The 16839-nt window shown below is 37.7% G+C and overlaps 1 protein-coding gene and 2 pseudogenes across 1 annotated transcript in view; all 3 read right to left on the bottom strand.

The window, feature by feature from the left end:
* Positions 1-11946, bottom strand: part of LOC105289861 — a 25718-nt pseudogene extending 13772 nt beyond the window's left edge.
* The window catches only part of CDH8 (cadherin 8), a 334115-nt gene that overhangs the window by 301389 nt on the left and 15887 nt on the right, over positions 1-16839 (bottom strand). The window lies entirely within an intron of this gene.
* On the bottom strand, positions 15719-15837 carry LOC111737691 (annotated as a pseudogene).

Here is a 16839-nt window from a genome sequence, read left to right on the forward strand (position 1 = left end):
CTCAAACAAAGACTTATACCATTGAGTCCCTTGTTCTCAGGCCTTGAGGCTTGGACTGGAATTACATTGCTGGCTTTCCTGGGCCTCCAGCTTATAGATGGCAGACCATGGGACTTCTTAGCCTTTATAATTACATGAGCCAATCCCTCTTTCCATGTGTCTTTACGTTTCTTAATGGTTCTATTTCTCTGAATAACCTTGACTAATACAATGGCAAAATCCGTATTTTAATTCAAGGCTATAAATCGAAGACTTTCTAACCTACCATGCTGTGTTCAGCCAGCCTCCTTGTACCTACACAGAGAGGAAGCCGATATGAGCTTCAATGGAGCCTTTTCTTGCTTCTTCTGAGCTTGTAAATAAATGAATAATGCTCATCATCTGTTTGACATGACTGAGAATGCTGAGATACCAAACCTTAGCTTATGTCAAAGGATATCTGGAATGGTTAGTAGCATTGCCACACACAGAGAAGCTATCTGTCACCTGGAAAAGACATTCAAGTCTCTGCTTCTTCTTGTCACCTATCTGACCTTAGGAACAAAGCTGAGTTTCTGGTTATGAAGACTTTTCTCTAGAACTAGATCTATTATTCTAATGATTCATGTGTCAAAAGATTGAATGCAATCAATAACCAAAAGGGGGAAAATGATCTGTTCTTAGAAATCAGATGGAAAGTAAATATTATGTAGAACCTAAAAGACACAGGGGCGTGACAAAGCAGGTAAGTTCAGTTTAATACAAGAGTCTCATTAGCAAACAGAACCAATACACAGCCTGAGGAAGATGAAAATCTTAATGATTAGTGGTGCCTCTACATGATCTGATTATTAGCAATAATCCAAAGAGTAAGAAAAATAAAAAGAGCAGCTTCCATTTACTGAGTGCCTAACTTATGAAAGATCCTGTGTTAAGTACTTCTCCTATGTTCTATCATTCAATGCCAAGTGTAAAATGACCAAGTATTTTACAGATGAAAAAAACTGAGCTCAGAGAGGTTGCACAACTTTTCACAGTCATGTGAATGTGGGTCTGAAACACAACTCCACCACAATTTTGCTGGGTTATCACATCTTTTGGAGACTAGAGCTATTAAGATGGAAGCAGAAACTTCTCAGAGTAAAAGGGTCATGGACATATCATGGAAGTTATAGGCTACTCCTCAGGCAGCATGATGAATGAAACAAAACTTTGGCGCCATATAGATGAGCATCAAGAGATCTAGGTCTAGAACTAGATCTATTATTCTAATGATTCATTGGAAAATTTACCTAACCTCTTGGAGTCTACCAGTTTCTCATTATGATTGCGATAATAACAACCAACTTTTAGATTTATTATAAGAGTTAAATGAGATAATATGTATAAAGTGCCAGGCAGTGATTATGAGTTTAAAGAAACCTGGAAAAGGTAACATACTTACATATAACTTTGCATATGTTTCTGATGTTCGTATTGTGCTCACTGGGATACTGTAAGGACGTGAGTTAAATATTCCTTCAGAAAAAAATATTCATAATGAATCTCTTCCTTATCCTGGAAACACATGGCTAAAGAGAGCTCATGCTACACTTTTTCAGGGTAGACTGGTTTTCAAAATGTGAGCGAAAGCTAGAACAAACGAGAACATGCATTCATTTAGCACCCACTAGTGCTAGGAGGTTTTATAAATTCTAACAAAAAATTATACACAGATATCTCAACTAACAAACATTTACCACATACCCACAATGTGCCAGAGACTGAATAGAAAGAAGTCGCAGCAGACGTCATGATACAGAGAAGAGAGAAAGCCTTTGGCTGAAATCTGAGTTGAACCTCTTTGGTGCTTAGTTTTTCACATGGTCGCTGAGAAAAGTTAACCTATTTTTTTCACTAGTATTATTTGTAGACACACATTCCATAGTGTCTCTAGTAGCAATGGTAGTAATTCTGGTAGTAACTGGGGCAACAGTTATTTGTTGATGAATAATAATTATTTTTATCATCATTATTATAGTTAACAATTGCATAGCACTACTATGCACTCTTCTAAGTACTATCTATTTCCTACCCACTCATTTAATGTTTCAACAACTCTGGAGGGTTAAATGACTCTCTCCAGGTCACATAATGGTAACTGCTGCTCTCTGAGCCTTGGGAGGAATTTTGGAGTCCTTGACATAGGAAATGAATAAACACAGAAATTTTACATGCAGGAGAATTATATGTACAGTTTTGAAATTTAGAAGAATGACTCAGATGAAACAAAAATTTAGACTAGAACACCACATTTGACTTCCTAAATGGAGAAGATAAACTCAGATAATCCCCCCACCCCCGTATGTTTACGATGTTTAATAAATATACTTATAGCTTATCAAATAACAACACATTCTGGATGGAAATTTCACTTCCTGTCGACTTGAGATTTCTGGGTTAGGATGGAGAGATGGATATCAACAGTCCAGAGGATAACTGAAGCCTTGAAATTCAGTTAAATCCACTGTGACATGAGCATAATACTCTGTGAGTGTGTGTGTGTAGATGTGCGTGAATATCAACCTGCTGTATTTCTTTTCAAAAGTTACCCCATGGAGACAAATAGCCTGAGGTAAACACACAAACTATACCTTCTGCTTTTGACTGCAGGCTCAACTTGTCAGTGATAATGATTTACATAGTGATCCGCTCTCTTCCTGCCTAGAAAGTTGTACTAGCTTCAAGCTATGTGCTCTGTTAAGAGTCACGAGGAGAGAAATCCTTCCTGTTTCAAGCTGGGTTTATTGTTAATTCTATTCCAAGGGTGATGTGAAATCTGGGTAACGCAGGTAGACCGGTAGCAATGTTGTTGCTAGGAAGATATGTGGATATGGTTTTTAAAGAAATAGGTAAATTTATTTTAAAGAGTGAATACCACCCCACTGTTGCATATTTCTACCTTGTTTCTTCACGGTGTTTATGACATCCAGAGTCCTTGCCTGTGTCTTAATAATCTCAGCAAAGGCCCTGGTACATAGTATGTCCTCAATAAATACTGCTGAATAAATATATCAATCTACTTTATCCAATAATTTGTCAACACTTCAGAATAACAAGTTAATCAATTGTATTGATTTTGAAAGTAAAAAGTAAATAAGTCTGTGGAAAGTCACTCTAGTTTCTAAATTCTGTGTGTGTGTGTGTGTGTGTGTGTGCGCACGTGCATGCGTGTTTGATAAATCAATATAATGTAAATACTTTACTCATCAACTTCAACTTTTTTATGAGCGACTATATATCAGGAAAGTTTAAGGGCAAAATTTAATGGCAAATACATTGATGTTTAAGATCTGATTCAGCAATTTTCAGCCAGCTGAACTTCGGCAAATGAGAGAACCTCATTAAATCTGTTTATGTCTACAAATTGAAATATATTAGCATGTACCTCCTGTGGATTTTGTGAGCATTAAATTAGATATGCCATGTGTTCATCGTAGTGCTAGCATAAGAGTGTTCAAATGTTAGCCATTAGTTTTATTATTAACAGCAATCAGAGATTTCCTGTATTTCTCAAAAGAGGTCTACAGAACGGAAATTGTCATACCTGTGATACTGTCTAGTCTAGAGATGAACTTCTTGTAAAATATCTCATTTTCATAAAAACAAAAGTCAATACAAATCTTAAGTTAATGTAGAAGATAACACAATTTATCTCAGAAAACGGATTTAACCATCATTGTATCTAAAAAGAAATTTATCAGAAATGTTCATCGCAATAATTATCCATTAGTAGGAGAGTTAATAACTGACTAGATATGGGTTTCAGTCATGTGTGTGTGGAAGGGGTATAAAATGCTTAAATAATTATGAATCTAAAGTTTCCTTCAATATTTATAAAATGTGTCAATGAATTACGTTCTACTTCAATGAGTACTTCAAATTACAGATTTTTTTTACCTGTCAAAAACTTGAAGTTCAAGCCATTTCAAAATTTTGTACAAATGAAAATAGCTAGTGGATACCACTAAGTTACTGCAACATAATAGCTTTTATGAAGTATATTTTAATAATGTTCCTTTTACCCAACCTCCTTACCAGGTGTTATAGATTTAATATTTCATTACAATTGTTATTATGATGATGGCAATTCTGTATCCATATGCCAAGAACACTTTTCAATGCCTGGCGGTATTTTTTTTTTTTTCAGGGAATCATATTTACTCCTATACAACTCAAAGGAAAGTAGTCCATCTGACCAACGTTTGCTATAGGGGTGGTCTACAGCTTGGCAAGACCTGTCATCCAAGGGAAAATCTGTATTTAGCACGTCACCCAAGGGAAAATCTGTATTCAGCACGTTAATGCTTAGTCTTCAGGGGAGGGAGAACAAAGTCTCAACCCCTTACTTGATGAGTTAGAAAAGTTTTCCTTGTGCTGACACTTTTATAAAATCTAAAAGAAAAAGCCAGAACCTTGTGGAGTTTCCAAAAGGATTCTGCATTTGCAAAGACTCTTCGAAGTCTCCAATTCCAAAGAAGGCATCCTTTCTTCATCTACCTCAAACGTTCTCTCAGGAGAGAAGAGCCTCCAACACAGACTTTGACTTCCCTAGCACATCTCAGGGAGCAGTTCCCAGGCCTGAGAATTTCCTCTGCAAACGCAGCAAAGCTTCTCTGCCAGGTCACAGGATGAAATTATCTCTCAAGGTTTGCAATGCCAAGTGACACAGAACTGCTCCACTGTTTCCCACCCAGACCCAAGCCCAGTGACTACTCCTATAGAAACATTCAAGTGCAAAGGCCTGCCTCCAACTCTAACAAAGGAATTTTCCAACATTCTTGCACTTGGGGTTTCTTGGCCTGGACTGTGCATCACCCAGAACTTGGAGTGCTAGGCTATATTAAGGAACAGAGTCTTGGACAATGTGAAGCAAGAGGTCACAAGGCAGGGGCAGGCTCTTGAAAGCTTCATTCAATATCACCCTCTGGGAGGATGTCCATTATTAACATAAGTTCTCAGTCTGCACCTGTCATTGCTAGTAGGGAAATTGTGTAGTCTCTAGATTCAAGAGACCACAGAAACCACGTGATTGGATGGTCTACTTAATAGATAATTTCATCCAGGCCTTTTCTACCTCAAGACAATGCCATGTTGCAAGGTTAAGCAATCCATGCCTTAAGAGGCCTGCTCTGTAGTGCGACCTAGAACTGAGGCAGCAATGTCAACACACTTCTTATGAAGAGGAGTCATCGCAGAGGGAAACTCTACTTTGGGCAATGCCGAGGGATTCGCAGAGGACACAGGCGGGCAGTATGCTCCTTAGAGAAAACACGGTGTCAGAAAGCCTGGTTTCCCATATGGGTCTAATATCATCTCAGTTATCCTGCTTAGCACCCTGGGTTGTTGAAATGAATGAAAGAAATATTTGGAAGAGCAAATCGTGTTGTGTAAACACAAGGACGTGTCCTTGTATTTCATAAGAACATATTCATGGGCAAAGAGACATAAGGAAGAGCCAAGTAAAATGAGAGAGGGGCAGTGTAACACGGGGGGAAAGAAGCCCGGGTTCTAAAGCCAGCTAGTTCTGCACTCCAGTCCCTATTCCCCACCTTACTGGCCATTCTGGGACAGTGACTAAATCTCCCTGATTCTCAGTTTCATTGTCTGTTAAGGGGACATGCGGGTGATGTTAATAGCTCTGTATCACAGTTCAAGTGAAGGCTAAATAAGGTTGTAGGTACTTAGGAAGTGTTAGTTCCCTCAGTCCCACCTATACATATTCTTCAGTTTCCACCTTGCCTACTCTTCCTTAAGCCATATATATTCAAATATGTTTGTAAATTACAATAAAAATAAACAAACAAACAAACAAATAAAACAACCCCAGCCTTCTCTATGGCCATTTTAGATTATTTGATGTTAATTGTACAAATTAAATTGTTTCTATACTAGAAATATAAACTCCAATAAAATGTTTTTTCTCCCAATATTTCAAAAGCCCATTCGGTAATTTTAGACAGTTTTAGTGGATGCAAATTCTCCAAGAGCTTACCCATAACCCTTTCTCGCTTTCCCACCTCTTTAGTAAGTTAGTTCTATGGAACATCAGTATGAATTAGGTGATGAATTCATTTAAAGATTCAGTACTGAAGTATTATACTCTGCATCTGATTCAATGTAAAACGGACATGATTTAGTTTCTAGCACCAATTGCTAGAGAAGTACATAACTTTAAAAGCAAAAATGTGTCTAGAAAAATTTAGAAAAAGGGAAGATCATCATGTTTGTTGGTTCACTCAAATTGTTCTGACTTCATGCCTAGTCTTGCCAGCCACAGTTATTCAGCAAATGCCATGTGTCAGAATCAAATGCACTTCTTTGCAAAAAAAAAAAAGCAGACCTGTGTGATCAGAAATGCCATAAAAGTATGCATAAGCCCATCTGTCCAGGGGCTAAAAAAAAATTAGTTTGGGCCTAGTGAAAATCTCTCAGTGGACCCCAAATCCACTCCATATGGCTTTCTGTTTGCTTTTTCTCTCTTCATTGTCACTCTCATTTTTTTTCTCTCACTGTTTCTGCTCCTCTGTATCTTTTTAAATTCTGTGCTTCTATGAAGGTTTCTCAGTTTCCATGTTTTCTGTGTCAAGGCTCCTTTCTTACATTGTATCATTTGTAACGTGACTTTCTCTCTGTAATTCAGGATTTTTGTCTTGTACTCTATTTGCTGCTCAGGCCCATCGTTTGTGTCTCTTTGACCCCATTTCATCATCTCTTTCTGTATTTGTGCATTTGAGGTGGGAGGTGAGGGTGGGTATGCCTCCATGTTTACTATTTGGTCTCTCAGCTTCTTTCTGTTTGCGACTTTCCCCCAACTTGTGGAATGAAAGAAAAGCTGGGCACATTGAAATGCATTCCGCAAGGTCTAGTTGGTGTGTGGACCATGGTTTCAGCTATAGAAAACACACACACAAAGAGAAAACAAAAATTAAGATCTTTACAGTATGAGTCTCATGACAGGAAAAGCAGAGAAGACAAGAGAAACAGTGGCTGTGATCAATAGGGCCCGCCATTGCAAATGGCTAATGATTTCTGAAAACACCTCACAGGGCTGATTATAAATGTCCCTGCAAAGGCAGGGACATAATCAGAGGATGAGTTCTGCCAAAACACTGCTCTAAGAGAGAAATAATAGGACACATACACACACGCACACACACACAACAGTGAGACAAAAGGCAAACTGCAATGAGAAATTCACTTATACCTGTAGGTTCCCAGAAGCACATAAAAAAAATAAAATAAAAGCAAAGAAAACTCCACTATAAATAACCCTGCCACATTCTAAATAAAGCCTTTGAGTGGCTAGAGAGTCGGACTGGCTTTGAGGAGTTACTGGGTTTAGTCGTTTTTAATAGCCACGTGTGTTCCTTCGCCAAATTACTTTTCCTCAGAGAATCTACTAAAGGCATGAGTGGCCAGAGTGCTCCAGCAGCAAAGGACATGACCATGACTGTACAGGAGAAGGTCACATGATACCAACTGGAAAAAAAGAGACACATCCATTTAGAAAAAGACTTGGAGTTGCTAGAGGCATCAGAGAAGTCGCTGCAGAGAGCTCAGTAAATTACAGATCCCCCCTCTGGAGCCTCTGTGATATTATCCACCACACCTCAGTTTCCAAGTGTCCAGGGAATTGTTACTAAATTATTCAGCATTAACACAATTAGTTCAAGAAACTGGAGTGTACAAGCTTTTTGTCTTCTTTTAGTTCTTTCCTATGAGTGCAGGATTTGCTTTTTTGTTTCACTCAACATTTCCACTCTTCTTTCTGCTGTCCTGGTGATTCTCAGTTTAAGAGGAACCCACAAAATTGCCCAGTCGTGGGCAAAGCTTCCAGTGAGCTAACTTAATGCAACCGCTCAGAGTAGTTCAGAATTCCGCTTAACTCAGAAAAAAACTAGAATCATTTCATTCTAGTTGCCTAGCCAATGAGAACTTATTTCAATCCAAAGCGTCAGTTTTCTTATCTGCAAAATGGAGATAACATCCATAAATATGTTTAAAGCACATAGCAATGTGCCCGAAGTGTTCAATAAAAGTATTCTTTTTTTCTTCTACATCATTTTTCTCTTATTTTATCATCATAATCATTTTAAATATATACTTTAAAATGAGAAAACAAAGAAGACAATTAGCTGCCATGCTTGCCCCTTATCTTTGGAGAATAATTCATAAATCACTTTGTACATGGTATTGGCCCTGCCAAGGCCTGGATTCTGGCATTTTCATCTCCCCAGAAAGAAAACAAAACAGTTACCACATGCATAAGCCTCAAGGACATTTTTTTTCTCTCTAGTGGTTTATAGACACCTGTCTCTGACTAGCAAAGCATATAGAGATGCATGTAAAGAAACAGGTGTAGTGGTTTTGCAATTAGATAGACAACTTTAAATGTCTGTTCAAATCTCACTGAACTGCCTAGATTCTAGTCACGAGGCCATACCTTGATTTACTCCAGTGAGTCTTGCTTTTCTCATCTGCATGTTGGGGTGGTAGGTCAGCTCACTGGGCAACTCCCACATGCACTTCAAAATAGATGATGTGCTGCCATGGTTACGGAAACAAGCTATGGGATCACCATGTCCAGGTTTGACTCCTGACTCCACCTACCATTCATTCTTTGTCCTAATGCATATATCATTTTGCTTCAGTGACTCTCTACCAATCTGGCAATGAGGATAATGCTACCTTCATCAGAGGATTATTGTGAGAATTGAACGGGCAAACTTTACAAATTGTCATACAGTAAACACTTAACAGATGTTTTTGGTTTATTTTGATTACTTCAAGCCTCCCTCGCCCCACTTCGCTCTACCATTCCTGGACAATGTCCTGAATTTCATGATCTTCACCATATATTCACAGCAATAAAGATCTATGCAACACAGCTGGGTTTTTTTAGGATTAAGGAGAAACAGAAACATGCATCTAGTGTTTTATTCCCTGCTGTTGCCCCAATATTCCTCAGCCCTCTGATCGTGCTCATTTGGATTCTGCTATTGTCTCCTGCGGAAGCCCAGTGACATTTGATACTCTGCACATCTCAGAGCACATCTGCTGCGTTGTGGTAAATACATGCAGGAAAAAAAGGAGTTCATGGATCTGAGCAGGGAACAGTTCCTGTTAACTAATCGAGCTTGGGGGTTCACAGGCTGTTGCCTCCACCATCATTTGTAATAGGAAGAAGTCTCATCTGCAAAAAGATGTTGCAGCTGTGGTGTCCTGTACCAACCAACCATACGGGATTCAAATGAAATCAGCAGAGGAGCCTACCCAAAACTTTCCCCAGGGCTCTCCCAAATACCCACCCCCATGACCCTTTTCTTTCATTGAGTGGTATTCAAAATTCACTCAGCCTGGATACAGAGAACAAAAAGCACGATTCAAGCTTTTTGAATGAAAAAAAAAAAGTTGAATGAGACCTTGATTGATTCTTTAAAATATATGTTTTTATTTGAATGCTTTAATATGCACGGGCATTACCCAGAGATACTGTTAAAAATGCAGATTCTGATTCAGTAAATCAAGGTATATGAGTGGTGAATGGAATGATGCATTTCTAACTCGCTGCCCGGTGATGCTGCTGCTGCTGCTGCTGCTGGGCTGTGGACCCTCACGCTAAGTAATAAGAACACGGGGTATTCTCTTTCCCCTCCCAGATATAACATCTGTATGTTCTGAAATGTGAGCTGAGGAAGCTAGTGCTGGCGAGAAAACATGCTACATCGTAACTGAAAATTTAGATTTGCGATTGTTGACAAGACTATCTTTATTGTATTTCAAAATATTTAAAGACTTAGCTAGAAACAAGAGGATACATAACCAAATTATGCCAAGGTGTGTGTGACTGCATGTATGTGTGTGTGTTGGCAGTAGGGGGAGGGAAAATTAAGTTAACTATAATGAAAATAATATGTATAGATGAAAAATGCTAAAATGTTACAGAAACTACTTAAACTGTTTAAAACACATGCCTAGTCAAGTTGAATGAAACCTTGTGAATGTTGTAAAACTTTTGTCTTTCTCCAATCACATAATTCCATGAAGAACTTTTCTAGGTTATTCTTATAGAAAGGTTACAAGCAACGAGCAGGCTGACAATATTACTTAAAGATTCCAAAGATAGTTTCTCATTTCAAGGCCAAAAATAAAATCTCCATTTCTGGTTACTATGTGATCTGTCCCATGGTAATAAAAGTTGTTGAAAGTGCTTTTAGCAGTACACCAAGGCTGTGGCTGTTCTTTCTCTCTTCATAGTTTAGCAAAAATGATTAAATGTTTCTGAAATTTTATTAATTGATGAGGCTATCCTCCCAACCGTATGATACAGGTATAGTTAAAAAAAATGAAGATTGTAATGTGAGTTTCACATTAAATGATGGTGTCCCCAATAATCTGCTATGAATTGGTGGCATTAATTTTAAGAAATTTGAACAATGTAACATTGTTATTTTTCTTTCATTTTATTATGTTTTACAATGTAATAATTGCATATCCTAGAAATAAAATGTAAAAAAAAAAAAAGAAAAAGACTGGATAATCTAACTACACATGTTAGGGGAAAAAAGTTTTGATATACTTGTATATTTCCTTACAGGTTTCTCTTACTGAATTATGGTATAGTTATTACTATGAATCAATATCAGGAATCAAATCTTTATTTTGTTTTTAATATATGAATATCATTTATTCATTAGTTGTAATCATACTTTTGGGTTTTTTATGATCTTATATTATTTTCAGTAGGGGAAATCTTTACCTCAAAAAATAGTTGGTGGTAGTTGTAGATATAATTAGGATTCTCCTTACATTAATTTTTAAAATCAAGAGTATTGGAATCGTGTAGGGGAGGGAGTAATTGGAAAAAAAACAGCAAAACGATGAAATTGTTGAATACAGACGATCAGGATGATGAGTACATAGCAGTTCATTATTTTTGTAAATGTTTGAATATATATATTTTTTCATGTGTACACATATATCTTAATAGATATGTGCCAGGTACTCTTTTCATAGCATACTTGCATTTTAAAATTTTATCCTATATTTTATACCTTGCTTCTGTCATTGATTTATTCAGTTGCAATCATGTTCCCATGTTATAAATCTTAATAATTTTTAATGATTCCTACTATTTTGCTATGTGAATATGAAATGAAATCCTTCCCACTTGCACAGTGTTTGTTTGCCCAATTCTTCCCTATGAGCTTTGGCTTCAAATTTGTGATAGGCATCAATTTTCTATTTTCTTTTGTTTTCTTACTGACTACTTTATTGCCATTTATTCATAAAACACAGTTACATAATCACTCATAAACATATGGCTACTATCGTTTTGCTTCAAGCTGGAAAAATAGCTCCCTCAACGGGGTGACCGTTAAGAGGACTGACGGCAAATGCAAGACTCTTCTTGTAAGAACTCTGAATGAGTTTATTTTTCAGGGCATCTACAGAAATAAGCAAATTCTCTGCACCCTTCCCTGATCCCTTGGTAAGGATGAAGAGGGTGAGAATCTGGGGCTACAAAAACACCCTATTAGAAGACGACTTGGAATGTACTCATGCACAGACTCAGCTAATAGACTGCATATGTGTGTGTGTGTGTGAGTGTGTGTGTGTGTGTGTGTGTGTGTGTGTGTGTGCGTGTAGGGTTTCTGCTGACTTACAAGACTAATATTATTCCAATTATTTATATCAGCATCAAAGGTTTCCAACAGCTTTGGGATGCCTGCTGTTTTTAAGTCGGGACATCGGGCAAGAGGCAGACAAACCTAGTTGTTTGGCCAGATTGAGACATGCGATGCTGACTTGCATTCCTGCCAAATTATTGGTGTACAAGGCTCTGTCTGAGTAGGCAGAAGCTTCACGGAACCGACAGTGAATTGTTCTCTCAAGGCCGAAGATACAATTTGGCTGTGGCTGCATAGCCCAGTGCTCTTAACATGCAAACGACCAGCAAAAATAATGATATGTCAAGCATAATTTTCTTACCGGCCACTGACATCGTAAACTGTAACACAGTATAATTATTTGGCATCCCGTGTCCTTCATACTAAGCACCCCCCAAATGATTTCCAAGTTACAGGGAAGAGGGAAGGTTAGAAGGTCAAATTTAAAGAGAGAAAATGAGTCAGTGCCTTGGAGGGAGAGAATTATAAATAGATGTGGCATCTCCAGTGAGTTATATCCAAATAAGGAACTGCTCAGAAGCCCAGGTAGGAGGGAAGAAGGGAGGAAAGCGAGCTGGGGAGCTTATATAAGAGAGTGGATTCATGATAGATCTCTGACCACCTGGACAAAAAAACGATTTTTCCCAAAATAAAGCAATGCAAGGAACTAGGATCACAGAATCACAGAAAAAGAGCTAAAGGTACTTGGGCCAAAAATCAATAATTGTTTCCCACATTTTTTTTATATTGCCTCTATTCCTTGTTATATAGGGATTTGTGTCATAAATAGAATTCTATCATTCACCGCACAATTACAAGTGTATATTTTGTGTACTTTGTGCTGTAAGCACAAGCGTAAGTTTGCAGATGGATTGGAAGATAATGGACTCACTACCCTGCAATGGCCCATGCCACTGGTAAGGGGGACAACCTCATACCACTAGTAAGGGGGACAGCCTCCACAAAGGGGATCCTGCAGCCTCCGCAGAGACCTGTTTAATAAGTTAACTTGTCCACTATCATTAACTCAAAGAAAAGATTTTTAAAATCAATATACAGAAACAATGTTTAAACTACTCAGCTGGTCTATAAAACAATAAGATGAAAGAGAGAACATGAAAACAATGCGTTGGTCCCTTTATTGAAAAATACCATTTATATTAAATCTGGTTGAGCCTATATTACTTTTGTAAATTCCTCTATTAGGTGAATTATTCATTCATTTATTCATGCAAAATATTTACGTAGCACTTCCTATATGCAGGTCCTGGGGATATATAGTGAAGAACAAAGAAGATAAAAATCTTTTCTTTATAGAATTTGAATTGTAGTTGAAAATAAATCATAAACAAGATAAAGTATAAAGTATGTGAGATGATGATCATCAGGAAGACGAAAAAATAAACCATAGTCAAAGGATATGAAATATTGGAGACAAGACAGTTATATTTTAGACAAAATGGGACAGTCTTATTCTCTACAAGTAAGACTTTCAGCTTTATTTTAATTCAACAAGAAACATACGGGCTTATGCTGCTTCTGACCCAGGGGACCCTCGGGAGTACCACCCTACCCCCATGACGTTGCATAAGCTCATCTAGCCAGGGCCTCTAACTTCCCATTCCTTCCTATCTCACCAGACTAAGTGACAGTTAACCTTCAATACACTCCTGGACATCACCTTCACCCTACGTAACCCGGGCTAATTGAAAGAGCTCTGCACTGGGCTCCCAGAGTCTTAAGCTCACCTAGTGATGTAATTATCAGTTTGTCCACCACTTCAACTAAACATACACATGCATAATTGTATAATTAATATAATCATGACTGTAACTATTAGGAGCTACGCATATATTTTATTTACTCTTACGCAATCTTATTTATTTGATTCGGGTAACCTTTAAAGAGTTTTAGTAACTTTCCAGGGTTAACACCCAGAAAATGGCAACACCAGCATTCAAATCTCTGGAGAGTGCATCTGTAAGACGTTGCTCTTTCTTTGCATCCAGCCACCTACTAATATAGTAAACACAGACAATGTATGATGGGAGGGTATCTGTGAAGCTCTGAAGAGTCACTCACTCAACAATCGGCTCTGCCCTTGGGCTTAGACTCCATATGCCAGACCCAGGGCCCCCACCATGGGGATTTACAGGAGGGTGTTTTAAAGAGCAGATACGTTTAGAAGTAACTGATGCTTCTCGGCCAGTTCCCGGGCTAAAGCTCATTGATGAAGTGGTTTAGAGTCAGATGTGGAAGAGTGTGCACAGAGATAACACATTGTAAAGCACCGGGGGCCACCCCGATACAGATCCCACACTCCGCCTGCCTCGTAATCAGAAGCGGTCACCTGAAACATATTTTTGGCTTCACGACAATGCGAGATCCTTAAAGGCTAAACTGTAATGATTCAGGGGCCATTCTCTTTAAGGGGAAATATGTATGATTGGAAATATTTGCAGAAAAGTTCTTCAGAAAATAAGTTTAGCTCTGATTTGACAATAGTTTGGGAATTGGCCAGGGTAGGGAGCAGGGAAAGAGATAATTCATAAAAATAGTCATCAACATTCAGGAGCATTTTGGCCATTTCAAAGTCCTCAGGTTCATTAGCAACATTTCTGTCATGCAAAGAAGTGCGTCTTTCTTGATTATTACTAAGTCGCAATAGATGCTGAATGCCTGGCCATTTGCCTCTATCTCTATTACTTCATTTAAAGAATGGAAGTGAAATTAGTCATCAGATTCTGTGAGTCCAAAACAAAGCCCAACTTAATTACTTTTTCTCTTTGGATAAAAATGGAGAGTTCTCCTGGTCATAGCATGTTTATGTATTTATATTATACAAGATACTGTCAGCCAGATATACTACTGTAAATAGTTAACTAACAAAAACAGGGAGAAAATATTCATCAATTACATATGTAGGCATGTATATCAGAAGTACAAAGTGTTACAAAGTGATTTGCTTTAATTCTGAGTAAAGAAGTTCGAAACATCCTGAGACTCGGCATTCTACATTCAATCACTGTTAAGTGCAAGTTTAAACACATGGTAGCTAGTTACTAAGATGTAATTGGATATGATGGGTAAAATTATGGCCTTGGGGATCTCCAACCGAATTCAAACTCAGATCATTTACAAGCTCTATGATCTTGGTTTGCTTTATTAATCCAACTAAGTCTCAGTTTCTGCATTTACAAAAAAAAAAAAAAAAAAGATAGTGCCAGTTAAGAAGCTCATATTCAAAACCCACTGGGCCAGATGGGTTTTGGAATTCAAAAGTCTTCACATTTAGAAATATGAAGGTATACAAGCTGTATAGTAAGTACACCCTCAGCAAGCTCTGGGGCAGCCCCCTGTAATCAAACATATTACAAATTCTGCTGGGAAGTGTATAAACAGTCACAGTAATGGGATACATTGACTATAAATAGCTTCAAGTCAGTTCTGCTACCTGATTCTGTATAAAGCATACAAAAAATCTTTCAGAGATTTTTATACTTTAGATTTATAGAAAAAAATGTATACACTTATATGCATATACATACACATATGCCTAGAAAGAGAGAGAAGGAACTATTGTTAGAAGCAAATAGGATTATGCCCACAAAATGCCTTTACAACAGTACTTAACACTATTGTAATAAACACTCAATATCAGCCAGAATGTGACTTCTGTGAAGACCAGAATCATTGTTTTGCTCACAATATGCCCCCTACATGCCTAAAAGAATGTTGGACACATAGAAAGGACTCAATAAATATTCTTTGAATGATTCATAACTCCTCAACCAGATTTCTTTTGTTTAAGTAGAAATACATGAAATGAGAAAACAAAATCCTTGGGAAGGCTCAATTTGCTTTGCAAGGTAGAAGCAGGAAAGCAATAAAAAAATTCTCAGTAAAATGCAGAGTTAACTCATCTTTTTCTTTCTTTCTTTCTTTTTTTTTAGACGAGGCAACCCTTGGTTAACCTCACATATTGCAAGGACCTTATCAGCTTACAATCCCTTACTTTTTATTTTTTACACTTACAACACTTGGTTTTCCTAGGTGGTCTCCCATCCAAGTACTAACCAGGCCCGACCCTGCTTAGCTTCTGAAATCAGACAGAATCGGGCTTGTTCAGGGTAGCATGGCCGTAGACCAGAGTTAACTCAAGTCTTAAAGAACAATGTTTAATTCTGTCCCTATTTTTTTCTTTTAAATCACTGCATTTGGGAAATAAATAATATTGACATGATTCACTTTTGAATCTGACTTGTCAGGAAAATCAGCCACACCAGGCTCATAAGTAGTACTCTACCTATGATGATGGTATGCGTCAAAATTAACAGGAGCTTACGAACAGTTCTGAAGAATAAGTATATACAGTCTTCAATAGCCTACAGTGTGACTTTGGAAAGCAGGCGGCACTTATCTATACTAGATACCTTTCCAACAATAAAACAAATGTAAAACCAGTTTAACACCTGTACATGCATGCGCACACACACACCACTATGTTAAAACTTTGATTCTATACATTTGATTCCATCTGACAATGAATGTGCTAATTTCCAACTGCCAAATTCATTGAATTAAAGTATGAACCACTGTGAAGTTATCCACACCAAGAATTTCCCTTTCTTCATCCTGGGTCAATATTCAAAACAACAAACAACGCCCCACCCCGACCCCCCACCCCCCAAAAAAGAACGAAACCAAAAAAGAGAAAAATCTACCTGAAATTGGAGAAATAAAACGAAACCTCAAAATAAAATGAAACCAAACAACATTTTAGGAATCAGGGTGGTATATATTTAAACTGAGAAAAAATGTATACCTATTCTAAGTGCTGTAAGCTTAGAGAAAAGGTTTGGCATACAGATTTCTTGTATGAGATGAGAAAGACAACCTCATTTGTGCATGCATACACAAGCGTTATTGTATCTCTGATAAGGGTGGAAAGTGTGGGGAGACGAGTTGTCCCCAGAAGAGCAGTCTGTCTACATTTAAAGCTGTTCCCAAGAGATTATTCATATTCCTAATGAAACCGATAGGTAAACTTACTAACCATCTGGCCAAAAGTCCTCACAGCTAAGTGTGGCAGCAACTGTGACAAGTTTGAAGTCAAGATCCAAAGACAATGAACAGATCCTGAAATTAG

This window comes from Pteropus vampyrus, unplaced genomic scaffold (assembly GCF_000151845.1).
Source record: "Pteropus vampyrus isolate Shadow unplaced genomic scaffold, Pvam_2.0 Scaffold29, whole genome shotgun sequence".
Taxonomy (NCBI): Eukaryota; Metazoa; Chordata; class Mammalia; order Chiroptera; family Pteropodidae; genus Pteropus; species Pteropus vampyrus.